Source organism: Zingiber officinale, chromosome 6A (genome assembly GCF_018446385.1).
Source record: "Zingiber officinale cultivar Zhangliang chromosome 6A, Zo_v1.1, whole genome shotgun sequence".
In the NCBI taxonomy this organism is placed as follows: domain Eukaryota; kingdom Viridiplantae; phylum Streptophyta; class Magnoliopsida; order Zingiberales; family Zingiberaceae; genus Zingiber; species Zingiber officinale.
The window spans coordinates 33,667,237-33,689,563 of NC_055997.1; the positions used below are offsets into that span (position 1 = coordinate 33,667,237).

General features: G+C 36.5%; 1 long non-coding RNA gene across 1 annotated transcript; it reads left to right on the plus strand.

Moving 5' to 3' along the window:
* The first annotated feature begins 15,735 nt into the window (after positions 1-15,735).
* LOC121993865 lies at positions 15,736-18,072 on the plus strand. Its single transcript, XR_006115450.1, has 2 exons — positions 15,736-16,000; positions 17,852-18,072. It is a non-coding gene; the product is annotated as an uncharacterized LOC121993865 (long non-coding RNA).
* Positions 18,073-22,327: the final 4,255 nt, after the last annotated feature.

A 22,327-nucleotide genomic window follows, 5' to 3' on the forward strand; every position in this document is an offset into this window, starting at 1 on the left:
TTCTTACTTGAAGACGGCAAGGATGGTGCTGATGTGTGATGCTGGAGAATGGGAACTGCTCTGATACCAACTGTAACGACCACCCTTCTTACTACTACTACTCTCTAAGGATGACCGTTACTTAACTACTAACTCTACTTAACCGATATGATTAAAAATCACATGGAAACCCTAACGAAAAATTTCGGCAGAGTCTCCCTTGTACCGGTGACCAAATTCAACAATACATGCAATATATACTCAGCCACAAGCGGCTGGAACACATATCAATCAACCACGCAGTATAATAAATCTAAAATAAAGAAAACAACACCAGAAATCATCACACAAGATTACAATTCTTCTACTATGTACTAATCATATCAAAATAACAAATACTATCTCAAATACTCCTAACATAGCGAAAGACAATGGAAACTAAAATAAAACTTCTTTCCTAGTCCCAAGGCTTCCATAGTCCTGACATCACACATCCTTCGAACACCTCATTGTCGCCTTCCTTTCTATATCTTTTCCTTTCCTGTATCTGCAGTAAGAGGAAGTGCAATCTATAAGCAAAATTTGCTTAGTAAGCGCTATCTAACTCACAAAATCACGAATGTGCATGTATACGAAAAGAACTAGAAACTATATGCTCTAAAAAGAAATAAAGCATAAACATAACTGCTCATGTCAAACTAATAGCAAAGAAAAGCTAAGGAATCTACTCATGTAATTCTAATAGCTAATCATGCTACTCATCTAATAGGTAAACATGAAAACTACTCATCCACTAGATAAACATGGTAGAGTAAAGAACTAAACTTACTGATTTTTAGAACTATATGAAACTTTATTTCATTTGTTCTAACTTAATCTTTAATACTTTATGTTTATGTAAAACTCGTTTTACTTGTTCAAAAGCTTATACTTATAATACTTCAAAATAATAATCAACTTCTTCTTGGGCCTAGGCGTGGTACCATCTTATGCGCATTCCCTAATAGGTTGGGGTAGCGAGCCACCAATCCTAAAATAGCAGACCTCGGTCTACCAGGGCCAAGACCTCGGAATTGGACACCTGGATTTGTTTAACGACAACCTCGGAAGTCGGGTACTAGCCTCTTCTTAAAAGTAAAATACTTATAATCTTAATTACTTCTTCTTTAAATGCCTTGGCATTTTAATAGGCACCTTGTGTGCCAAAATCCCTAAAGTCTTGACTTTGGGATCTACTTAAGGCCTCGGCCTTTTCTTTCTTTTCTTTATCTTTCTTATACTTGTTCAAGTGAAATACTAGTCTCTTCAAGTAAACACTCTAAACTTATACATCTCTAAACTTATACAACTCTAAACTTATACATATCAGTAAACATCTCTAAACTTAAATCTGTATGCTATAACAAAATTAAATCAAAAGAAAGAAAATCTAACTTCTATAAGCATACTACATCAGAAACAAATCAAAAGAAAGCAAATCTAACTTCTTTAAGCATGCTACAACAGATATAAATCAAAGGAAAACTGAATCTGACTTTTTTTTTAAAGTTTGCTACATCAGAATTAAATAAAGGAAACCACATCTGGATTCCTTAAGCATGCTATGTCAGAATTAAAACAAAGGGAAGCAAATCTAAATTCTTTAAGCATGCTTCAAAATAAGAAACAAAGAATCTACACTGCTAAACTAGATAAACTGCAATGCTACAAAATAAAAAAATCTGCACTACTATAAAAGGTAAAAATCTGCAATGCTAAACTGCAATGCTAACAATTAGTCTACATACTATACTTATTCTTTAAAGCCATTCACACCAACCAAACCCGTACTGAGCATGGACGAAAGGGGTCTAACAGCAATCTAATCCACATTGCACTGAATCTATAAAGCCAGCACTGAATACAATCTTTCATTGCTAATCTACACAACTTAAAAGAAAACTAAAGCTGCGGTTAGGGAATAAGTGATAAAATGGCTAACAACATACCAATGAATTGATAACAAATCAAAACTGCACTGTAGTAATTGTTCCTCCTGCTATGTGCCACGGCAACAAAAGAAAAACACAAGATTGCTAGCTTCCCTTCAACCCGGACATGCTCATCAAGTCACAACCAGCAAATCTAATGAAAATTTCTATTGTAACCTCAAAACCATACTTGTTCTACATGCTATGTGCCACGGCAACAAAAGAAAACCCTAAACCCGATCATTCTGCATACCCAATGTCACGGCAAGGAAAAACCAAGCTCAATCATAACTATTCTGCAGTAATCCTCCAAATCCAAACCTACATGCTTAATCTAATTACTTTCTTCCCTTAAGATCCACGGCAGAATTGTCAAAACCAAAAATCTTACAACATGCTTCAAATTCAAGGAAAATAAGAAAACATCCAAACAAAATCCGAAAACCACTCCTACCGCAGGTGAGAAGCTACTTACTTTGGGTTTCTTGGACTTACAACCGAGAAGGAGGCTTCTAGGGCTTTCGGCGAGCTCGAAATCCCGACTCTTCTTCGTGCTCCCGACTCCTCCTCGTCGAGAAGAGCTTAAGGAGATGGAGGAACCCCTCGGAGAACCTTGGCCGACCGCCGAATCGAAGCCCTAGCCTTCCTTGCCTTCCGCCCAAGCACGGTCGTCGCGCGCAGAAGAGAGACACGAGGAGAGAAGAGGAGAAGGAATTAGGTCACGGGTAATCAATCAAGCCCTAAGTTCTCCTCTTATAACCTTAATATTCTGTTAACTGCTTTAAATAAATTTCCTACCTTTTCTAAGCAGAACCGACGGCTGGAGCACTTGGTCAGCCGTGGCTTGGCTCATGGTTGGAGTTGCGGGTTCGAATCCCGGCTGCAACCAATTTTTCTCCCTATTATTTCTTGTTATTAACTTCTACTACTTAAATAAAATTCTCCCTTTATCTGATTACATAACAACTGCTAGCCCAGTTGGTTAGCCGGGTTTTGCTCGGGTCAGGGGTTGCCGGTTCAAGCCTCATCTTGGACATTTTTTTGTCGGAACTTCTTTCGTTTAGGAAAAATACCAAACAACCTCCAAAAATTGCATAAAAATATTCTAAAAATTCCTAAAAATATGTAGAATTTTTCTAAAGAATTTCTAGATTTTAATAAGGTCTTTTAGGACTCCAAATCATGAAATTTGGGGTGTTACACCATTATTGGTTTGTAAGTGATTCAAACAAACTTGCGCGTTGGCTCTGAGTGCCTTCCTCTATATCGGATGAGTTTGTTTGCAGATCACTAGATCAAACTTCGATTTAGGATGACTATAGGAAATTAATTAAGAGCGTGTGATCTTCCCCATTGGAAGGGGCATAATCTTATTAATGGACTTATTGTCAAGTAATGGTATATACTTAGGCACGTCTAATAGTATCCTCCCCATCGGAGTCACTGCTATTATTTGTGTGACCGAAGAAAACCAACTATTAATTTGTTATAAAGATAGGTTGACAAGATAATAAAATTAAAACCCCCCTTACAAATGTTGAGATTTTGTATACGTCCACACTATCGTGACATACAAAAATTCATAGTGTATGAGATAATTTTATATGTCAGTTTGACAAGGAAATAAAATTAATGGGAAAACCCCTCTAACAAATGATTGATTTTGTATACGTCCACACTATCATGGCATACAAAATTCAGGGTGTTTGAGGTAATTTATTTGTCATAAAGACTTATTGACAAGATAATTAATGGGTAAAACCCTCTTACAAATGTTCAATTTTGTATACGTCCACACTATCGTGGCATATAAAATTCACGGTGTTTGAGGTGTTGGTGAATTTAAATAATATTATTTGAGGAATCAATGTTATTTTAAATTCAAAAGTTTTGACCAAATATTTGATAGACAAACTATTAATTTTATTTGTCATAAAGATAGAAATACGAGATAATAAAATTAATGGATAAAATCTCCTCTTTGATTTTGTATACGTCCACACTATCGTGGCATACAAAATTCATGGGGATTTTTAGTTGTTGGTCTTGACCAAATATTTTTGTGATTCTTAGGATTTAAAATGTTTGTCAATCCCCTAGTTCTTATACTATAGAATAGACTTAGTAGTCCTAATTGTAATGATTGGAAATAGGACTTGGACATTTAGGTAGACTGTCCTCTTAAAACTAAGAACAAAATAGGTGTATTTCATTCATTAGTTAATACATGATTAGTGGTGTTATCTACCGGTACCTGGTGTGTAGATACGGGAGCCACTGATCATGTCTGTAATTCATTGCAAAGGTTCTATGAAACCCGATAACTATATGAAGGGGAAGTCATCGTCTACATGGGCACTGCTGCAAAAGTGGTACCTGTTGCAGTGAGAGATGCTTATCCTCTGATAGGAATAAAATATGGATTTTAAGAAATTATCTTTATGTACCAAGTTTAGAAAGAATTTGATTTCAGTTTCTAAACTATCGAAGAATAGATATTTTGATAACAAACTTATTATTAAGAAAATAGGAAAGATATCTGTTCTGGTACGTTGGTTGACAATTTATAAATCCAATAACTCCCACAATGCAATAAATGGAAATTAGTAACACATCTTCTAATTTTAATAAGAGAAAGGAACCTTCGGAAATGAACCAATCACATCCTTGGCAGTCTAAGGCTAGGTTATATTAACTTGAGTAGGATTCAAAGGATAAAAACCAATGAACTCTTAGGTTCATTGGTAGTGGAAATCTTTCCAATCCTATGGGTCTTACTTGGAAGGAAAAATAACCAAGAAGCTTTTTAAAGTCTAAGGGGTATGGAGCCAAGGATGTGTTGGAATTGGTTCATTCTAATTTGTGTGGTCCTATTACTATCCAGACAAGAGGAAGGTTCGAATATTTTGTCTATTTTATAGACAACTATTTGAGATATAGATACATTTACTTGATGTACCGCAAGACTAATTGCTTTGATTAAGTTCAAAGGGTACAAGGCTGATGCGGAGAAACATCAAAGTAAAAGTATCAAGTCACTATGGTAATATCGTATAGCGAGTACCTCTTGGGAGAATTTATGAGTCACTTATCAGAAGAAGGGATTCAATCCCAACTAACTGCACCTGGTACACCCAAACAGAATGGTGTAGTGGAAAGAAGGTATGAGGCTCTTATGGAATAATTAGATCGATGATGAGTTATTCAAAAAATTACCAAATTCATTTTAAGGATATACACTGGAAACGGAAGTGAACATAGTACCTTTTAAGTCAGAACTCTCTACTCCCATAGAATTGCAGAATGGGCGTAAGCCTAGTCTGAAGCATATTTGGATTTGGGTGGTCTAGCACATGAGAGACACTGATAAGTTGGGTAGGAGTTCACTTGTTTGTGAGTTATCCTAGAGAAATGAAAGGAGATTTATAGTCCTCAAAATTGGAAGGTCATTGTTAGCACCAATGCCCGATCTCAGAAAAGGACTATACAATGAACCACAAGCCCATAAGTAAAATTATTCTTAAAGAAATGACACGTCTAATCTAGTACAAACTGTACAAGATGAAATATCACAAGAAACTGTAACACGCATCACAAATGATACACAATTGAAGAAAGTGCCTCGTCGTAGTGGAAGGGTTGTTAGGCAACCTAAAAGATTCATGTTTTGAGAGAGTCTTCGGACTTAATCCCGGGTAAACATAAACCTGATCCCCAGACATATGACGAAGCACTCCATGATAAAGATGCAACATCTTTGCAAAATGCAATGAATACAGAATTAGAATATATGTATTCTAATAAAGTCTGGGAGCTTGTAGAATCACCAAATGGTGTAAAAGCCATTAAGTGAAAATAGGTCTACAATAGGAAAAGAGGATAGACGGGAAGGTGGAAACCTTCAAAGCAAGGCTTGTTGGAAAAGGAAACTTTTTTTACCGGTAGCCATGCTTAAGTCTATCCGGATTCTTTTATCTACTATGAGATTTGGCAAGTGGATGTCAAGACAGCTTTCCTTAATGGAAGTCTTGAAGAAAGCATCCATATAAAGCAATCAGTAGGGGTTTATTGCAAAGAACAAAGAGCATCTTGTGAGCAAGCTCAATCAGTCTATAGACTGAAGCAAAGCTTCAAGGTCATGGACATCTGGTCTAATGAAGTAATCCAGACCTATGGAATCATTTAGTGATCGGATAAGTCTTGTGTATACAAGAAGTGTGATGGAAACGTGGTGGTATTTCTTATACTATACGTATATAACATTTTTGGTAGTTGGAAACAATATCAAAGTGTTGTCAGAAGTAAGGGTATGGTTGTCCAAACAATTTGATATGAAGGACTTAGGAGAATGCATATATTCTTGGGATCAAAGGGATCACAAGAAAAGAATGTTGTGCTTATCCCAAGCTTCATACAATCCTTGCTCGTTTTAGCATGCAGAACTCCAAGAAAGGTTTCTTACCTTTTAGGCATGGAGTAGCTTTATCTAAAGAGATGTCTCCGAAGACATCAAAAGAGATAAAGGACATGAAGGCAGTTCCTTATGCTTCAACTGTGGGAAGCCTAATGTATGCAAAGCTGTGTACGAAACTGGATATCTGTTTTACCGCGGGCATGGTTAGCAGATATCAAAGTAACCCTGGACAAGGACATTGGTCTACGGTAAAGCATATATTGAAGTACCTTAGAGGCACTAGAGATTTTATGCTAGCTTACAAGGCAGATAATTTGTGGGTTGCACGGATTTTGACCTCCAATCAGATAGGGACAATAGTAAGTTGACCTCAGGGTTTTGTGTTTACTTTAGGAGGTAAAGTCATAACTATGGAGGAGTGTTAAGCATAGGTGCTTTTCAGACTACACTATGGAAGCTGAGTAAGTGGCAGCCCCTGAGGCAGTCATAGAAGCTGTATGACTCAGATACTTCATAATGGACTTAGACATGTTTTCTGGTTTGCCCAAAAATTATTACAATTTATTGTAATAATAATGGTGCAGTAGCAAACTCGAAGAAACCATAAGTCCGTAAGGCAAGTAAACACAATAGAGCGCAAGTACCACCCAATACAAGACATCGTATAAATGAGGAGAAGTTGTTGCCGCCTATATTGCATCAAGTGATAACCTGTAGATCTTTTCACTAAGGTCCTTAAGGCAAGAGCTTTTGATGGACATGTTGAATGGATGGAAATCAGATGTATGGCAGTATTTATGGTAGCATAGTCTTTTAGTATAAGTGGGAGATTGTTAAAATGTATACTAAAAGCCTAGCTTTTGTATAAACATTTATTTAGAAATAAAAGAATCATATTGGTCAAATGTCTACATTTATGATAAATGTAGTTGTTCAATTAATTTATATTGTAGATAACATGGTGTGTGGTGTCACACACAGAGGATCATGTTATTAGCACTTATAAATTATAAATAGTAGCTCACAACCAAAATGGAAAGGAAGAAACCATTGGAAGGTCATAGTGTAATTAGGTATTAGTTTATCTTAACTATATAATTACACTAGTATACTTAAAGTGTATTGAGTAGGACCATTAGAGGTAGTTTCTTTTATACTGACTTTATAAAGGAACAAAGGCCTCAGTTATTATGGAAGTGTGTGCTCTTAATCCTAATATAATAACAAGCACATATATTTGATAGTTATTTCTTTAATTTATCAATGGGTGAGATTTATGCCTTATCTGCAGATATACTGATAGATACTGGTAGCTCGCATTATTTTATATCTCGTACTTTTATACGAGAGATTGGTAGATTACCCACTTTCAGACCCAGCGAATGATCGTCTCTCTACTGTTCGGTGATACATTGGACGTCACTAGGAGGTCAGAGTTGCCGTTAGAATTTGGCAACATGATACTTATGATAGATCTGTTAGTATTGGAAATGATCGACCTTGTTATTATTCTTGGCATAGATTGTTTGTCCGCATATCATGCCACTGTTGGTTGCTAGACGAGGGTGGTCACATTCCGACCATTATGAGTTTTTGGTAATGTCATTTGGGCTTACCAATACTCTAGCAGTATTTATAGATTGTTGTAGTGGAGCATTGCTCTCACATATGTAGTATTTCTTGTGATGGAGCGTTGCTCTCACATTCGATGATCTATTTCTCTGGTGATTTGTAGCTAGTGATCAGATTTCAGACTTGTTGTCGGGATCTTATAGTTGAGTATGCCTGTTGTACGGGTATTATGAGTTCTAGATTTTACCATTTAGGCTTACAAAGCCCTAAATGTTTTCATGGACTCGATGATTTCGGTATTCCTAGGTTGTTTGGATCGGTTTCCATTGTCCTTGTTGACAATGTTGTAATCTATTATTTTTGATCCGAGCTCGATATTCCCATCTTTTTACTTGAGGTATGTGATTTAATTTACCGTTCAGCATTTATACTTTATATCTGTTGTTGGTACTTGCTGATGGTAGATAATGAAATTTGAGGACCAAATTTTTATTAGTGGGGGAGAATGTAAAATATCGAAAATAGGCGAATAATAATAAGGGAATTTTTCGGAATTTTAGGAATTTTTTCAGGAATTTTTCGGAGCTCGTATGGACGAATTTATGGGGATATAAAAAAAAAGGGGTCCCGGGAAAGCCTGTTTTGGCTACCCGATTTTAAGGAGGAAATGTTTGATTTTTCTTTCTTTTTCTTTTATTTCTTTTCTTATTTTTCCTTCGCCGTTCCTTCTCTTATCCCCGCGCGCCTCCTTTTTCCTTGCCCTAACCGCCACAGCGGTTTTCTTCTCCCCTCTTCTCTTCTTCTTTTCTCCCCCTCGCGTTTGATCATAGCTGACACTAATGCCTTAGCCTTCCTCTACGTCGAACCTTTCCTCTTCCTCCTTCCTCGTGACGCCCATCTCCACTGCTGCAAGCCAACGCGGATCACCGACCCTAGCGCCCACACCGACGCCTTTGCCCTAGCCACCTCGCGCCGCCACCACAACCGACGCCGCCCGGAGAAGTGCCGACGGTCGCCTCCTCTATGCCGAGCCCTAGCATTGATCGCACCTATAGAGTTCCTTTTTCCCTCTGCCGTCGGCGACGTGAGGCTTCTCTGTCTCTTTGGTTTCAGGCGCTGATAGCCGGCCACCGCGAGCCCTATCGCCGATCGCCGAGCAAAGCAAGTCCCTTTCTTCTACCTTAGCCCTGTGCCCTAGCCGTCCGACATCTCCTGGTACAGCCGAGTCTTCACCGGATCTGCCCTAGATCTGGCGAAGACTTCTCGGGCTATGCCTAGCTCTACCCATTGTAGCCACCATCAACCACTTCATCTTTGGGTAAGATTTGATTTGAGTCTATGGCTTGGAGGTCTCGGCTGAAGAATTAGGAATCTGTTGAGGTGAGTTTGGGAAGATGAATTTGATGATTTCGATGGTTTGAGCTATTGGTATTACTTTTGTTATGTAAGCATAGGATTAATTATATTAAATCATGTGTAGACCTTATATGGTGACTTCCTTTGTAGACATTATTGGAGAGAGCACTAACCGCTGTGTTCTTCCTTTTGTTTGATCTAGAGGTAAGGCTTAATGAATACAATCAAATATGTTGGTTGATTTTGATTGATGGTGTAATTAGGGTTAATGAAACTAACCCTAGATGGTCGATGGATTAGGAATTTATTTAGCTATTTGTTTATACTTAGCTAAATTGTAGGATTTATCACAGGACCTTGACGCGAGACGAGTTTCTCGACGTCCGGATTTGGACTGATTGGACCTTTCTTATTGGAGGCGGGTACTTCTGACTTTATGTCATTTGATATACATAGTAGTGATTTTAACAAATTGCAATAATTATGTTTCTCATTTGTTTCGATTAGTCACTACCCAATACTTATTACATGCTTGGTTGATTGCTTGTTTTGCATCTCATGTGTTCCTTACCTGTTTATACATGCTTATAGGGGGTAGTGACATACCATGCTTCACCATGTTCAGGACCTAGGTTGTATACCTTATCTGATCTGTGTACCGTTGTTTGATTCATTGACTTATGGTGCACCTTATGTATGTATATGGAGTAGTTCAGGATATTTTATGGTTGTTGGCATGCACCATTTGCATGATTGCATGCTGTGCGATAGTCTGCTCCATTATTGTTGAGCACATCGCCAGTTACATGGATCTGCACACACCACCACTCATGGGTTAGTGGTCGATTCAGGCAGAGTGTGTTGCAACAGGGACTTTGTTTGTCTCCATTGGTCCGCTCATGGGTAGTGTGACACAACGTGATAGCCGGCAGGGATTCCTCCCCCTCATCGTGTATCGGGAGCTGAGAGCATTGCGCTCCCCCATTTATGATTTGGGGTAGGAGGATTGGTGTACTCCGACAACATCCCGTCCACTCGGTCACTCATCAGGAGCAGTGACGACATAGTGCACGGTTGTCACAACCCTACCCACTCGACCTCACTACTGTGTGTGAGATGATTGACTGGCGTCAGGGGTGACCAGGACGCATCATTGGCATCATATGAATGATGCATTTATTGCTTGTGTTTGTATTTGCTGCATTTATATACTGCATATTGTTTGGATACCTATGTTTGAAATGCATACAGGATTTCTATACCACTCGGACTGTTTGTCCTTATACCCAGGTCCTGGTTAGTACAATTTCTCTCCTGTTTACTTCAGTTGCATTTTTATCTTTCTTATATCAGGAGACTGTACGCATAATTAGTGCTAGGTGTTATTTCCCTACTTTGTATATCAGTTGTACCTACTGAGTGTTGGACTCACCCCGCCTCCATTGTTGTTATTTTTCAGATTGATGCTGTCAGGAGAGAGTTCCAGTTGCTGGTCCCCTGTAGACCATGAGGACTTGTTGACTTTTTGTTTTTAATTTTTCTTCTTATTTGACTATGTTTAGACTTGGTTTGTTTGATACTTGGATATTATATGGATTCTTATGATTGATGAATTTTCGTATGGTTTGAATTTGTTCTACTACATGCCTGCCTGGACGGTAGAAGAGGTGATTTTGTTAGATTTGTGTTTTATGGGTGTAGTGGAGTAGGGTTGTTTTCGAATCATGGTATTACTATTTTGTTTACTTATTATATAAACTGCGTGGATGTTTGTGTGGTTGTATTTTATTATTATTTTTATTCCAGCCACATGTGGCTGAGGTATATGAGGATGTAGAAAAGTTTCAGATTATCCGTCGTACGGGGGAGATGCTGCCGAAATTTCTTCGGACAGGGACTCCTCCGAGGCGTGACAATGGAAGTGTGTGTTGGGAAATGATATTACTTATAGTGTGTGTTGTTGATTATAGAAGGAAACTGTGTCCTACTAATCTAGATTGATAATGTCCCCAAGAAGAGCTCATAAAGATTGTCATGTTAAACCCTGTAGGTGGACTTAGTCCGACATAACGATAAGGTTGAGTGGTACTACTCTTGGACTAAGATATTAATTAAATGAGTTGTCAGTAACTCACTTAATTAGTGGACATTCGACATCTTAAACACAGGGAGACTAACACACTCATAATAAGAAGGAGCCCAAAAATATAATTTGGGATTGGTGCGGTAGTTCAATAATAATTCTTTAGTGGTATGAATTATTATTGATGAAGTTCAGTTGTGTGTTCGGGGCGAACACGGGAAGCTTAATTTCATCGGGAGACCAAAACCAATTCCTCCTCTCGGTCACTATCGTAGCCTCTTGTATATAGAGATTTATACCCATCACATACCCATCTTCTTACCCATCCTAATGGGGCCGACCAAGCTAGCTTGGAACCCAAGCTAGGGCCGGCCAAGACCAAGTGGATGAGCCAAGTTGGTGGTCGGCCAAAGCTTGGGTCCTAAGCTTAGGTGGCCGGCCACTAGAATATTAAAAAGGATTTTTATTAAAATTATTTCTTATGTGAATATCATGATTTTAAAAGAGAGTATAAAATTTAAAATTTTCCTTTTATAGCTTTCTACAAAAGATTAAGAAAAGATTTGAAATCTTTCCTTATTTGTATATTGAAAGGAGATTTTAATTTTGAGAAATCTTTCCTTTTTAACCATGATCATAATTTAAAAGAGAGTTTTAAAAATTAAATATTCTCTTTTATTAGTTTCTACAAAAGATTAAAAAAAGATTTGATATCTTTACTTATTTGTAGATTGAAAAGAGATTTTAATTTTTAGGGATAACTTTCCTTTTTGGAAATTATCCACATGTTTAAAAGAAATATTTTAATTTATAAAATTTCTTTTTTATAAATCACCAGGAAGGGAAAAATTATTGGAGAAATTTTTATAAATTTTCGGAAACAAATTAGGAAGTTTTAATTCTTGTTTTAATTAAAACTTTCCTTATTTTGGGGAGAAAGTGGCCGACCAAGTAATTTGGAAAAATAAAATGGATTTTAATTAATTAATTTTTTCTTTTTCATGGCAAAAGAATTAAGGAAGTTTTTTATTAAAATTTCCTTGTTTACCAAGACCAAGGATTATAAAAGAGGGTTAGATGTGCCTTAATGGTGAATGACTCTATTCTTTTCTTCCTCTCTTTTCCTCCTTGGGGTGGCTGGCCCTAGGGTCTCCTCTTCTCCTTCTTTTCTCTTCCTCCTTTGTGGCCGGCGACATCTACATAAGGGAAGTCCATGGTGACTGGTACTAGCTAGGAGAAGAAGGAGAGAAAGAAGACTTCGTTTCTAGCATCCCTTGGAGCTTGGTGGTGGTGGCCGAACCTCACATCTCTTGGAGTTTATGTGGTGGCCGAAACTTGCTTGAAGAAGAAGGATTTGGGTGGTTCTCATCTCAGTAGATCGTTGCCCACACAACGTCTGGGATAAGAAGAGGAATACGGTAGAAGATCAAAAGGTTGTTGCATACAAAGGAAGGTATAATTAGTAATTAATTTCCGCATCATACTAGTTGTATTTCTTTTGTATGAATTCCAAACACAAGAGACATTAGATCTAGTTTTTTCAAATTTATTTTTCGAGTTTGTGTTTTCTTTGTTTTTGAATTTGTGATTCGATTGTTCTTTTTGGTTAACCTAGAGTTATTTAAGGAAATTAAATATTAGCTTTCCTTAAAAGGCTTTGTCTAGGCGGTGGTGGTTGCTCCCATATCCAAGAAGGCCATGTGCCTCGCCATGGAGTCCTGGAAGCCAATTTTGGAAATTAATATTTAATGGAATTAATAACATAGGTGGATCTGAATCAATAGTGTTAAGTTCCGCTTGCGATTCAAATCTAAACCATTAAGAACAGATAAGTTAAATTTGAAATCAATTATGTTAAGTTCCGTCTGCGATTCCTAATTTAACTTCTAAAGAACACAATAGGTTATTTAAGAAAAGGTTCGACATTTGTACAAAAAATTTTTGTACAGTGGAACCGATACATTTTCCTAGGACTAACCAACACGGCTCGGCTTTAATCGTGAGACAGGGAACTGTCGCCGCAAGAGGAGACGGTGGTTAGGGCTAGATCGACATGAGTTCAGCGTGAGGAGGCGTCGAGGGAAGGAAACAGCGGGAAAAAGAAGAAAATAAGGAAGAGAAATAGAAAAAGAAAAATAACTCCAACTTTTCCTCACTTAGACGGGATAACCTAAATAGGCTTTCTTGGGCCCTGTTTTCATTCTTGTAAACTCGTCCATACAAGCTCCGAAAAATTCCTAGAAAATTTTTGAAAATTTTAGAAAATTCTCTTATCATTATTCACCATTTTTTTCTGGTATTTTACAACGAAACTTAACATTCTTACTCCAAGTTCAACCGATGTGATCTTCCTAAGTTAAGCCATATTACAGAAGTTATCAAATATCTATTTCAAAGATCGGCTTCCAGGTTAAACATGGTGAGGCACTAGGCCTTCTTGGGTATGGGATCATCCACCACTTCCTAGACAAAGCCTCACAAAGAAATCAGATATTTAACTTTTTACAGTAAACTAGGTTTAACTATAGAGACCTCAATAGAAGTACATTATTGAAATATGAAATAAAAAAATAAAATCGATAACAAAAATAATAACTTAAAACTGATAGCCTCTTGTGTTTGGTTTTTCAAGATCTCTATAAAGAACATTAACTAGTTGTGATGCGGAAACAAATAACTAGTTATACCTTTTTTTGTAGCTTAAAGACCTCTTGATCTTCTGTTGTATTCCTCTCCTCCTCTTGGACGTCGTGTGGGCGACGATCTACCAAGATGGAATCCACTCGAACCACTTCTTCTCCTCCAAGACTCTCAAGCCATCAAGGGATGCCAAAATAGGAAACTCCTTATCTTCTTCTTCCTTACCTCCAAGCAACCGACCATAACAAGATAAGCTTCCTCTCTTGCCGTCGGCCCTAAGAAATCCTCCTCTCTTGCCGCCGGCCCTAGGGTGGAATGCTTCTTCTCTTGTATCACCGACCCTTGCTTGAATAAGGAAGACTATTGCCGCCAGCCTCTAGGAGAGAAACCAAAGGGAGAAGAGAAAAGAAAGAGTGGCTGACCATCCAAGGATAAGAGAAGAGGGAATAGAATTATGTGTCCTCATGAATCAACCTCTCATTCTCTTTTATAATCCTTGGTCATGGCAAAGAAGGAAAGTTTTAAACATAATTAAAACTTCCTTATTTGTGGCCTCCCTTTTTATAAGGAAATTTTAATAACAATTAAAATCTCTCTTTTTTAAATTTCCTATTGTACATGGCAATAAAGGAAAGTTTTAAAATTAATCTCTCTCTTTTAAAACATGTAGACGACTACAAAAAAAGAAAGATTTAATTAAAACTTCTCCTTTTTAAATCATGGTTACAAAAAGAGAAAGTTTTATCAAAAATTAAAATCTCTCTTTTAAACATTATAGATAACTACAAATAAGGAAAGATTTTATTAAAATATCTCTTTAATCTTTTGTAGATAGCTATAAAAGGAAAGATTTTAAAATTTAAAAACTCTCTTTTAAAACCATAAGAATGACTATAAAAGGAAATTAAAATCTTTCTTTTAACCATAAAAGGAAAGATTTTAACAAAATAAAATCTCTTTTTTAACCATTTTAGATAACTACAAACAAAGAAAGATTTTAATAAAATTTTATTTTAAAAAAAACTTCCTTTTTCCTTTACCTATGGCCGACCCCATGCTTTGTCACCAAGCATGGCTTGGCCGGCCACTACATGAGCTCCTTAATAATGCTTGGTCGACCCCCTTGCTCCAAGCAAGGATGTGTCTGACCCATTACTTGGGTAAGAAGTGGACTTTATGGATACAAGGGTTAATAGAGGCTACAACAGGGACCGAGAGGAGAAATTGGTTTTGGTCTCCCGATGAGCTTGAACTGTAATGACCCAATTTTCCTCATTAGGAGTTTTAAAAGTTCTTAAAAATATTTAGAAATGCTATAGAAATATTCTAGAGATTTTTATAAATTTTTAGAGTATTTTTATGTAATTTTTGGAGTTCATTTGGTATTTTTACCAAGAGGAAGAAGTTTAAAATAAAAATAAAAATTTGTTGAAATCGGGTTTTGAACCCAAGAACCCGGACCCGAATCCGGACTTAGCCAACCAACTGGTCTGAAAATGTTTTGTTAATCATATATGGAACAAATAGTATTTAAAGAATAGTTGGTAACAGAAAATAATTAGAAGTAAAAAAAGGGGCTTCGGCTGAGGTTCGAACCTGCAAACCCCCAACCCGATCCAAGTCTTAAGCGAAACGAGCTAGCCAAAAGACCAAGCAAGTATTTCGTAAACAAATTTATAAGGAATTGGTCTTAAGCCATAACAGAATATTGGATTATAAAGGGAGAACTTAATTACCCCGTGACCTAGCTTTTCCCCTTTCCTCTTCTCCCTCATGCGCGCGACAAATCTGTGCAGGCGGAAAACGCCGCACGAAGCCGAGCTAGGGCTCGTCTCCGGCGGCCGGCGAGCACCCTTCTCCGCGGGTTCTTCACAGATCCGAGCTCTCCTCGATGAGGAGAGCGTGTAGACGTGAGGAATCACCGGATTTGGAGTGTTGCCGAAGCCCTAGAAGCTTCTTCTCCGATGTGAGTCCAAGAACGCGAAGGTAAGTGCTTTTCACCTGCAGTAAGAGTAGCTATCGGATTCTGTTTTCTTCTTGTTTGGCCGAAGTATGCAGTAGGAGTGTTGTTCTTGAGGCTTGCTGCCATGAATCTCAATTTCAGATTTGTTTAGGTTTGGAAAATGAACAAATTGATCAGATGAGCATGTAGTTTAGCATTTCAGCTTGTAGAGATTCTGGAATAGATTTCTTTGTTATTAGTTTTTAAGCATACAGTGTTTGATCCATTGGTTGTGTAGTATAGTTTTCAATTCCAGAATTTCTTTTGTTAAATCTGAGTATGAGGAATGGTATTTGTTTTGTTTTCCAGTAGCAAACCCTTTACTAGTTGCAATGGTTTCCTTGCCGGGGTACTGAACAGGGGATTAGTAGAGGTTTCGGCTTATTTATTTGATACTTGCTGTTATGAAACTTAATGCAGATTTGTTTAGATTCGGAAGAAATGTTAAGTTGTTGCCATAAGTTTCAAAGAAGAACATGAATGGTTGTTTATATTTTTCTGTACAGTTTAGTTGCCTTGGAAGAATTCTGTGAAGTCTGAATTGTATTAGAGTTTGCTGTACAGTTTAGTTGCTTTGGAAGATTTAGAAATCCTCACGTTGGAGTGAAGTTCTTGTGTGAAGCAATAGGATTTAAGTTCTTATATGCTCCTGTTAACTGAAATAGCTATGAACTATTTTAGAAAGGTTTGGATGAAATTGGTTTGATGTAAGTTTGGGTTCTATGTTTAGGAAGATAATTCCTGTACCGATTATTGAGGTTAGTTTAGTCTAAAGGTGAGAAGTATGTGGGTGATTTAGTTATGCAAGTAGTAAGTTCAGAATAGAAGTTTAGTTTAGAAAATGAGAAAAGAGATTTACATGTTGATCAATGTAGATTTTATAAAGTATTAAGATACAGATTTTTGATGAGCTTAGTATGCAGATTTTAGATAAGCTTAGTATGCAGATTTTTATTAAGCTAGTATGCAGATTTCTGTTAAGCATTAGTGCAAATTTTTGATAAGTATTGTATGTGCAGATTTCTTTTGTATTCTATGCATGATTATGTGTTACATAGTTAGTTTCATTCATAGATGCATAAGAAAGATAAAGAAAAGTATAAGAAAAATAAAGAAAAGAAAGAAAAGGCCAAGGCCTTAAGTAGATCCTAAAGTCAAGACTTTAGGGATTTTTGGCACACAAGGTGCCTATTAAAATGCCAAGGCATTTAAAGAAGAAGTAAATAAGATTATAAGTATTTTACTTTTAAGAAGAGGCTAGTACCTGACTTCTGAGGTTGTCGTTAAACAAATCCAGGTGTCCAATTCCGAGGTCTTGGCCCTGGTAGACCGAGGTCTGCTCTTTTAGGATTGGTGGCTCGCTACCCCAACCTATTAGGGAACGGGCATAAGATGGTACTATGCCTGGGACCAAAAAAAGAAAGTTGATTATTATTTTGAAGTATTATAAGTATAAGTTTTTGAACAAGTAAAACGAGTTTTACATAAACATAAAGTATTAAAGATTAAGTTTAGAACAAATGAAATAAGTTTCATATAGTTCTAAAAATCAGTAAGTTTAGTTCTTTATTCTACCATGTTTATCTAGTAGATGAGTAGTTTTTCATGTTTACCTATTAGATGAGCAGCATGATTAGCTATTAGAATTATATGAGTAGATTCCTTAGCTTTTCTTTGCTATTAGTTTGATATGAGCAGATATATTTATGCTTTACTTTCTTTTAAAGCATATAGTTTCTAGTCCTTTCTGTAAATATGCATATTCGTGTTTTTGTGAGTTAGATAGCGCTTACTAAGCAAATTTTGCTTATAGATTGCACTTCCTCTTACTGCAGATAAAGGAAAGGAAAAGATCTAGCAAGGAAAGCGACAAGGTGGTGCGGATGGTGTGTGATGCGTGGATTGTGGGAGAGATCAGGGGAATTGAGTCATACTTTATGCTTATTGTCGACTGAGATTGTTAAAGAGTTATTTCTTATTATTCCGCATTGTTAGTTTGGTTGTTTCCACTGTTGGAGCTTTATTCATGTACTATTGCTAGAATAGTTTGTTTTTAGTTGTTGTGTCTTATTACTGCGTGGTTGTGAAGTATATATACCAGCCGCATGTGGCTGATGGTTTATTATTTGCATGTATTGATGAATTTGGTCACCGGTACAGGGGAGACTCTGCCGAAATTTTTCGGTAGGGATTCCTCGTGATTTCGATCACACCGGTTAAGTAGAGTTAATAGTTAAGTAACGGTCACCTTAGAGAGTAGTAGAGTTGTAAGAAGGGTGGTCGTTACATGAACTTCCTGTGTTCGCCCTGAACACCCAACTCAAGTTCATCAATAATGACTCATACCACTAAAGAGTTATTATTGAACTACAGCACCAATCCCAAATTACATTATGGGCTCCTTCTTATTATGAGCGCATTAATCTCTCTATGTTTAAGATATTGAATGCCCACTAATTAAATGAGTTACTGACAACTCACTTAATTAATATATAGCTCCAAGAGTAGTACCACTCAACTTTTTTGTCATGTCGGACTAAGTCCACCTGCAGGGTTTACATGACAATCCTTATGAGCTCCTCAAGGGGACATCATCAACCTAGATTATTTGGACACAGTTTCATTCTATAATCAACAACACACCATATAAATAATATTATTTCCCAACTTATCAGGCCTATTGATTTAACGAGCTAAATCACACCCTTTGATAAATTAAAGAAATAAGTATTAAGTATACGTGCCTGTTATTATATCATGATTAAGAGTACACACTTCCATAATAACAGAGGTTTTGTTCTTTTATGTAGTCAGTATAAAAGAAACTACCTCAAATGGTCATGCTCAATACACTCATAGTGTACTAGTGTAATTTTATAGTCAAGATAAACTAATACCAAATTACACTACAATCACTCCAATGGCTTGTCCCATTCCATCTTGGTTGTGAGCTACTATTTATAATTTATAAGGAACTGATAACATGATCTTCTGTGTGTCTCCTCACACCATGTTATCTTTAATATAAATTAAATGGACAACTACACTTAACAAAAATGTAGACATTTGACCAATGTGATTCTTATAATATTTATACAAAACTAGGCTTTTAGTATACATCCTAACACTCAATACTACAATCAAGATTGGATGAATCATTAAAATTTTAGTTATAACTACATATAAAGTGTTGAGCAAACCTCTCAAGTAAATCAGAGTCCATTAGAATTTCTAGATGATTCACTATCAAGTAGACCACATCAATTACAACTTGATGAGCTTACTGACTGGGAGGACTCTCAAAACTCAGATACTCCTGATCCTAGTCAGGCGAAGACCAAATTTCAAGAATTAGAAGAGCTCCTGGTGTAACAAGGGATCTTATTTCTCCAATCCCTACAACAAGTTGATACGCCAAGTCCAAACTCGAAGTCTCAGTTGGATGATGTTTTGAAGGGGATGGATTATGAAACTGATAGCATTCTTGATTTTGCCACTCTATAGGATTCCTCTACTAATTTGTATGGCGATATTATATCTGAAGATACTCCAGACATTGAATGGAATTTTGATGAATGTTTAACCAACTTTGATTTTGTTCTTATTATAAATTTTAATAATACATGCATGATTGATAATGAGATTATAGATGAGGCAAATGTTGATATTAGTATACAATCCTCTAAGTGGGAAGTGGTGGATAGCTGGATAATTCAGAGTTGAACACTCCCACTTTTGCCTATACCTAATTTTATTCATAACAAGGCCTCAACATTAATTGTGATCACCACACTCTTGTTCTGGATGCTTCAGTTATGCCTTCTCTGACATCCAATGAAAATCTTCAAGGAGGAGAAGAAGAAGAGAGCAATTTCTCATGATATGTTTCCCACGATGAAAGCTCACTTCACATTTTGGTCCATTAGACAAAAAGTCTGGAGGTATCTCACTCTGGCAAGATCACGATTTAAGTGAACCAAATAAGGGGTCGAGCCAATGACCTAAAATAATCGCTTGTTGGGAGGCAATCCAAGTTCTTATTTCTTGTCTTCATCTATGTTTTTTAGTTTTTTTTTAGTTTCTTTTCTTTATTCATAATAACTCAAATCCTTTATTTAATTTTCCTTATCTATCTTCTTTTTATAGGATTCAAAGTTGTGGAGGAATGTAAGCATTAGATAGAGGAGTATCTTCAAACATATGAATATCTCATCCATTTGGAGCTAATCACTTGGTAACTTCTCTTCCTTCAAAACCTCCTCCACACTACATTTCTAGTTTTCATTAGGACAATGAAAAGTTTAAGTCTGGGGGATGTGCTGGGTTTAGATTAACTTTTTTCATATTTCTTTTTACTTAATAAAATTTTCTAGTTACATCATTCATCACATCATAATTGTTTACTCTTAATGTAAAAATACTAGCACACTTGTTCTAAATTTTATGTGGTTTATTGTTACTTATGGTGCTAATATGTTCAGAGATCTATCTTTTTCTATTTATGATAGCATGAAGTGAGCAATGTTTTTACTGTAAGAGTTTAGATATTAACCTTGTTTTTGTTGGTTAGTCCTAGGAAAATTGTACCAATTCCACTGTACAAAAATTTTGTACAAGTGTCAAACCTTTCCTAAATAACCTATTGTGTTCTTTAGAAGTTAAATTAGGAATTGCAAACGGAACTTAACATTATTGATTCCAAATTTAACTTATCTGTTCTTAATGGTTTAGACTTGGATCGCAAGCGAAACTTAACACTATTGATCTAAATCCACCTATGTTATAAATTTAATTAAATATTAATTTCCAAAATTAGCTTCTAGAACTGCATGATGAAGCACATGACCTTCTTGGGTATGGGAGCATCCACCACCGCCTAGACAAAACCTTTTAAGGAAAGCTAATATTTAATTTCCTTATATAACTCTAGGTTTAACCAAAAAGAACAATCGAATCACAAATTTGAAAAACAAAGAAAAACACAAACACGAATTACTAATTTGAAAAACTAGATCTAATGCCTCTTGTGTTTGGAATTCATACAAAAAAAAAAACTAGCATGATGCGGAAAACAATTGCTAATTATACCTTTTCTTTGTATGCTAATAACCTCGAGATCTTCTGCCATATTCCTCGCCTCACCTTGGACGTCGTGTGGGCGACGATCTTCCAAGATGAACACCACCCAAAGCCTTCTTCCTCCTCCTCTAGAATTCGGCCACCACCACCACCAAGGAGCAAAAGAGAGCAAAGGGAAAAGAGAGGGAGAGAGGGGCCGACCACCAAGAGAAACTCCACCAAGAGAATAAGAATTGTGTTCTCATGAGACATCCTCACCCTTTCTTTTATATTACTTGCCCAAGGCAAATAAGGGAAGAATTTTTAAAAAAAATTAAAATCTTCCTCTAGTTTTTATTTTTTCTTTTTATTTTTCCTTTTCTTTCCTCTTGATTGAATCAATCACCAAATCATGGATTGATTGGATGATGATTTGGCCGGCCCCTTGCTTGGGCACCAAGCAAGGGTGGCCGACCACTTATAGGAAAGAATAATAATTTTTTTTATAAACTTTTACAAGAAGAAATCCTCTTATAATATTTTACAAGCTCACTTTCCTAAAGTGGATGTTAAAAAGGAAAATTTTAAAAATTAAAACCATGTTTTAAAATTTAAAACTTCTCTTCTAAATTTTTTTTTTTAACATGGTTACAAAAAATAGAAAATTTTAATTTTAAAACTTCTCTTCCTTTTTTCTAAAACCATGAGGATGGTTAAAAAGGGAAAGTTTTAAAACTTTTAAAACTCTCTATTAAACCATGTGACCTAATTCAAATAAGGAAAGTTTTTAAAATTAAAATCTCTCTTTTAAAACTTATAGTTTTCTACAAAGAGAAGATTTTAAAAATTCAAAACGCTCCTCCTATTTGAATTTATTATGGCCGACCCCTACTTGCTTGGTCACCAAGCAAGAGGGGCGACCCTCTTAAGGATATGGTGGCCGACCATTGCTTAGTCACCAAGCAATGGGCCGACCTCCTTTCTTGGACACCAAGAAGGGCTTTTAATGAGTGGTTTATAAGGCACTAATGAGGCTACGACAGGGACCTAGAGGAGAAATTAGTTTTGGCCATCCGATGAGCTTGAGTATCCCATGTTTGCCCCGAACACACAACTCAAGTTCATCAAAAATAACTCATTCCACTAGAGAGTTATTGTTGCACTACCGCACCAATCCCAAATTATATTATGGGCTCCTTCTTACCATGAGTGTGTTAGTCTCCCTATGTTTAAGATAACAAATGTCTACTAAT